Here is a 5,672-nt window from a genome sequence, read left to right as displayed (position 1 = left end):
GTCCGGATTTCTTATTGGCAATTTGGGTAACCTCTTCAGAGGATGGTATGATAAAAATAGGAGGTAGGAATTCACTAGGCAGATAGGGTAAAAAGACCCCAAAGAAAAGCAGTTTGTTGGCTAAAACTCACAATGTCCTTGGGCCTCTTAGCAACCTACTCTGTTCCAAAGGCCAAAAATGTCAAAAATATTTGGGAGCATTTATCAAGAAAGAGTACATGAAGTTATCAGAAAAAAGTCATTGATGGGAAGATATGGGAGGAGTTGGACGGGAAGAAGTGGGCATGGATCTGATCAAAACACCTTATATACATGTATGAAATTCTCAATATTCTGTAGAAACAGTATATTTTAAAATGAAATGGAGATCTTTTTTGAAGGGTAAAAACTCATTCAATTATTTTTTAAAAAAAGAAAAAAAGCTGACATTATTTTCTTATTTCATAATTCTCTCTGATGAAGCATGAAAGAATTTTTACTATGATCTTTTTAGATATTTTAAATCATTTAAAAAAAAAGCATTAGGTCCAGCAGGATGGCTAAGTGGGTAACTGACAATCTGAGTTTGATCCCTGGGACACACATAGTAGAAGTGACTCTCAAAAGTCCTTTGACCTCCACACACAGGTGGCATTATCATCATCATCATCATCATCATCATCATCCACACACACACATTAAAAATGTAAAAAAAACCCAAAAAGCCCATGTCCCAACAAACTAGTAACAAATGAAGAATTTCAAAAACAAAGTGCTTTCAAATGGGATTTTAATGCTGAAGATAACTTTTGATTATGAGGTGAAATAATTTTTCTTTGGGACTCAACTTCTAAAGCATCTGCAATGAGACTCAAATAGAAGGAAGAGCAATCATAGTCAAACTGCCAACTTAAGGCCCCAAAGGAAATGTTAATGACAAAAAAGGAAATATTAATGACAAGAGACCCAATCTTTCATAATGAAGAAAGTCATGCCTGGAGACTACTAGTCAATCAACAGCAAACCGGGAGGCAAAAGAACCAATATACTTATTCCAATTATTCCAAACAGACTCCAACACTAGTTTGTACCAAAGTGTTGGGGTCCTCTGTTATGCAAGTAGAAGTCTCTTCACGTCCAGATAGCTCACGAGCTCGGAAACCATGTGCTGCAGATTCCTTCATAGCAGAGTGCCTTCCTGGCATCCTCCCTGACTCTTCTTTTAAAGTGCTCGCCACAAATACATGCCCTCCGGCACAGGAGCTACCAGTTTTTAATCAGGCGTTGTCTGATAGCCTGATAGAAGCCCACCGCCCTATGTAAATAAGGCATCCTAAAAGTACCTATCAGCTAAGACTTCTTCTGCTGTCTCTACACTATAAATAGTCCTAGTTTTACCCCCAATAAAGTTGGAGCTGGATCACCTCACACAGACTCAGAGCTGGATCACTTCACTCAGACTCGGAGCTGGATCACCTCACTCAGACTTGGAGCTGGAGCTGAATCACTGAGATCTGAGCTGAGTCACTTGTCTTGAGCTGTAACACTAAATCCTGTGATCCAGTCTCCCCGGGGGGCGCTCTATTCCTCCGTTATCGGCCCATGGATACCCCAGCTTTCGCCACCTCCATGCCTCTTCCCTGTGGAGTTCACTGGCCAGGAACTCCGCAATCCTGAGGAAGGGTACAAGGGTGTAATAGAGGCGGGATTCCGACTAGATAATAATCTAGTAGCAGAGGAAGCTCTCTGCTCCAGAGAAGTGTGTAGCCATCAGCTACAGCCAGCATCAGAGAAGTCAGCGCACCTGCTGTCTCCAGAGAGGTGCGGCTGGCTAGGCCCCCCAGCGGCTAGCCAGCGGGACCAGAACCACTGCGGGAGATTGCGCACACCTAACCCCAGGCCACATCCAGACTGAGTGCGCCCGGGAGCCCAGGCGCGCTCCCCACATCGCTTGCAGCCAGACTCACGCCGGGACTAGCCAGGTGTGGCGGAGACCCCAGGGTGCCCGCACACACCACGCCGGGGGTCTAGTGACCCGCCCCATACCAAAGCATAGCCTTAAACCTGTATTTAAAGTTTTACAGCTTCTTAAATGGTAAGACTGGTTTATCTCACAATGGCATCCATATATTAGGAACTAAAATGACAGCATTAATATAAAAAAATTGAATTACATTAAAAAGAAAAATTAAGGCATGAATAAAAAACACTTAGGCAGTACAACAGAACATGGCAAACAAAGAAACAAACAAAAATAATCCCTGCCATTAGAGCAGGTTAAAAATTTTAACTTACTACTGTAAACTAATTCATGAAACTTTAAAAAAATATTTTACGAGGTTAAGGCTGAGGTCCTAGCAGACAGCCTTAGTGGGTGGGTTCCAACCAGTTGTAGTGGCTGTAGTCTCAGCAGAAAAACAGAGAGTGCCAGGTTCTGGCCTCCCACTGGCATAGGGGCTGAGGACACAGGGGACTTCCTGAGAGCACCCAGATGCTGCCTCCACCAGGTGGTAGAGAACCTCCTGCTGGTCTGCTGAGATCATAGCTTCTATGATCCTAGCAGGCAGTCAGAGAGGGTGGGCTTCGACCTCCATTCCCTATTTGCACCATACCCCTTCCCCTGCCTGGGATTTCCTGAGGCCCTTCCCAAGGCCCCAGGGCAGATCTGGCTTTGGTAGGCTAAAGCTGAGATCCTAGCAAACACCCTGAGAGGGTGGTTCCAACCTCTATCTGTGTAGCAGCTGTGATCTCAGCATACCTACAGAGAGTGCCTGGTTTTGGCCTCCCTCTGGCATATGGGCTGAGAATGCAGGGAACTGCTTGAGAGCCCCTGGATTCTGCCTCCAAATAGTGGTCAGCTTCCCATAATTGCACCATACCTATCCCCTCTACCTGGGATGTCCTGAGGCCCCTCCCAAGACCCCAGGGCAGACCTGGCTTTGGTAGGCTAAGGGTGAGATCCTAGCAGACAGAGAGGATGGGCTCCAACTTCCATCAGCAGAGCAGCTGTAATCTCAGCAGACCAGCAGGAGGTTCTACAGCAGGAGCCTCCTGCTGCCATAGGGGCTGAGAACACAGAAGATCAAGTGAAAGTTCCAAATTCTACCCCCCACCACCACCATTAGGGAATTCCCCAGATTTTCTTTAAGTTTCTGCTAATAGGGGTCCAAATCTTAGAAGGAAGCCTGAGTGTACCTGACTGGAACCTGACTTGGGCCTCTGTGGGTGCTCCTGAACACCTGATCTGAAGACATCAGTTTCCTCCAAAATAAAACCTGAGCGAGGCTGAACCCTGTACCATCCAGTTTACATAACCAATAAGGAAAGGACCTAGGCACCCCGATAATACAAACAGAAGCATACTTCAACTTAATCCTCATATCAGAATCATAAACACTGAATTTAAAGAACAGAGGTGGAAGCAACACTGAAGTTAAAGAACAATCATAAACATGATCAAGGAATTCAAAGAATTTAAAGAACACACAAATAGATCAAAAGAACTAAAAGAACATAGGGATAAACTTCTGAATGAATTCACAAAAGAGAAAGAAGAAAACACAAGTGCAAAACTCAATAAGCCAACTTGAAACAAGAGAGGAAAGCCTCACAACCAGAATGAATGAAATGAAGAACAGAATATCAACACTGGAGGATTGGACCATTAAGCAAAGATTATCGAAAAATTTAAAAAACACAGGAATGGAATATGCAAGAGATGTAGGATACTATGAAAAGACCAAATCTACAGATCATAAGAATAGAGGAAGGAGAAGAATTTCAGGTTAATGGTACTGACCAGATCTTAAACAGGATTGTAGAAGAGGATATCCAGAAATTAAGGAAAGACATTCCTGTACAAACACAGGAAGAACAAAGAACACCAAAGAGACAGGATCAGAAATGAAACTCCCCACAACGTATCATAGTAAAAACACTAAATGTACACAACAAATAGAGAATACTGAAAGCAGCAAAAGAAAACAAGTCACATACAAAGGAAAACCCATCAGAATTACAGCTGACTTATCAATGCAAACTATGAAAGCCAAAAGAGCCTAGACCAAGGTATATCCAGTTCTACATGACAAAAGATGCCAGCCCAGAATACTTTGCCCAGCAAAAGTCTATTATAGTAGAGGGGAGAAAGAAGAGTCTTCCATGACACAAATAGTCTGAAAGAAAACATGTCCACAAAACCAGCCCTTCAAAGAATATTACAGAGAGTGGAGAGAGAAACAGCTATACCTCAGGGGCAACTAAAGAAAATAAATAAAAGTATAATTGAAAAAACAGAGAACATAAACAGCAATCAAAATGATGGCAACCAATACATACCTTTCAATAACAACCTTAAATATCAATGGACTAAACTCCCAGTCAAAAGACACAGAGTAAGTGAATGGATTAAGAAACAAAATCCAGGGGGCTGAAAGATGGCTCAGTGGTTAAGAACACTGACTACTCTTGTAGAAGACCCGGGTTTGAATCCCAGTCCCCAAATGGCAGCTAACAATGTCCATAACTCCAGTTCTGGGAGATCCAACAGCTTCTTCTATCCTATGCGAGCACTGCACAACACGGGCGCACTTACCTACATGCAGACAATATACGCATACACATAAAAAATAATAAAATATTTTTTTAAAAAAGAAACAATATCTACCTCTTTGCTGTCTGCAAGAAACCCATCTTACCTTCAAGGACAGGCACTACCTTAAGGTAAAAGGATGGAAGAGAATACTACAAGCAAATGGCACTAAGAAACAAGCAGGCGTTGCAATTCTACTATCTGAATAAATAGACTTCAAGGTAAAACTAATCAGAAGAGATGAGGGTCACTTCATTCTGATCAAAGGAACAATGAGCCAAGAAGATATTACAATCCTTAACATATATGCACCAAACTCTGGCACACTCAAATTCATAAAAATAATACTTCAGGACTTTAAGACAGAGATTAAACCCAACTCAGTAACAGAAGGGGACTTCAATACCCCACTATCTCCATGAGACCGGACAATGGGACAAAGAATAAACAGAGAGATGTCTGAATTAAATGATTATCACACATGAAATGGGCCGAACAGACATCTTTTGAATACTCCATCCAAGCACCAAAGAATATACTTTCTACTCAGCACCCCATGGAACTTTTTCAAAAATTGACCACATACTAGGCCACAAAACAAACCTCAACAAATACAAAAAAATTTGAAATAATTCCATGCACTCTATCAGACCACAATGCAATAAACCTAAAATCAACACTAGACAAAGCCCTAGTCACTACACAAACTCATGGTGATTGAACAACACACTCCTAAACAATGAGTGGGTCAAAGGAGAAATTAAGAAAGAAATAAAAGAATTCCTGGAATTCAATGAAAAGGACAATACAACACAACACAACCTCTGGGACACTTTAAAAGCAGTCTTAAGAGGGAAGTTCATAGCTCTAAGTGCCTACCATCAAAAAATTATAAAGAGCCCAAATAAATGACCTAACTCTGCAACTCAAGATGCTGGAAAGGAAGAACAAATGAAACCCAAACCCAGCAGAAGAGAAGAAATAACAAAAATCAGAGCAGAAATTAATGAAATAGAAACAAAGGAAACAATACAAAGAATCAATGAATCTAAGAGCTGGTTCTTTGAAAAGCTAAACAAGACAGACACACCATTAGCCCAGC

General features: G+C 41.8%; 1 protein-coding gene across 11 annotated transcripts in view; it reads right to left on the bottom strand.

Moving 5' to 3' along the window:
- The window catches only part of Nbeal1 (neurobeachin like 1), a 260,021-nt gene that overhangs the window by 93,337 nt on the left and 161,012 nt on the right, over positions 1–5,672 (bottom strand). The gene's annotated exons all lie outside the window — the stretch shown is intronic.

Source organism: Nannospalax galili, unplaced genomic scaffold (assembly GCF_000622305.1).
Source record: "Nannospalax galili isolate Female #2095 unplaced genomic scaffold, S.galili_v1.0 scaffold281, whole genome shotgun sequence".
NCBI lineage: Eukaryota > Metazoa > Chordata > Mammalia > Rodentia > Spalacidae > Nannospalax > Nannospalax galili.
The sequence above is the reverse complement of the archived record's forward strand: the minus strand, read 5'-3'. Positions and strand labels throughout refer to the sequence as shown.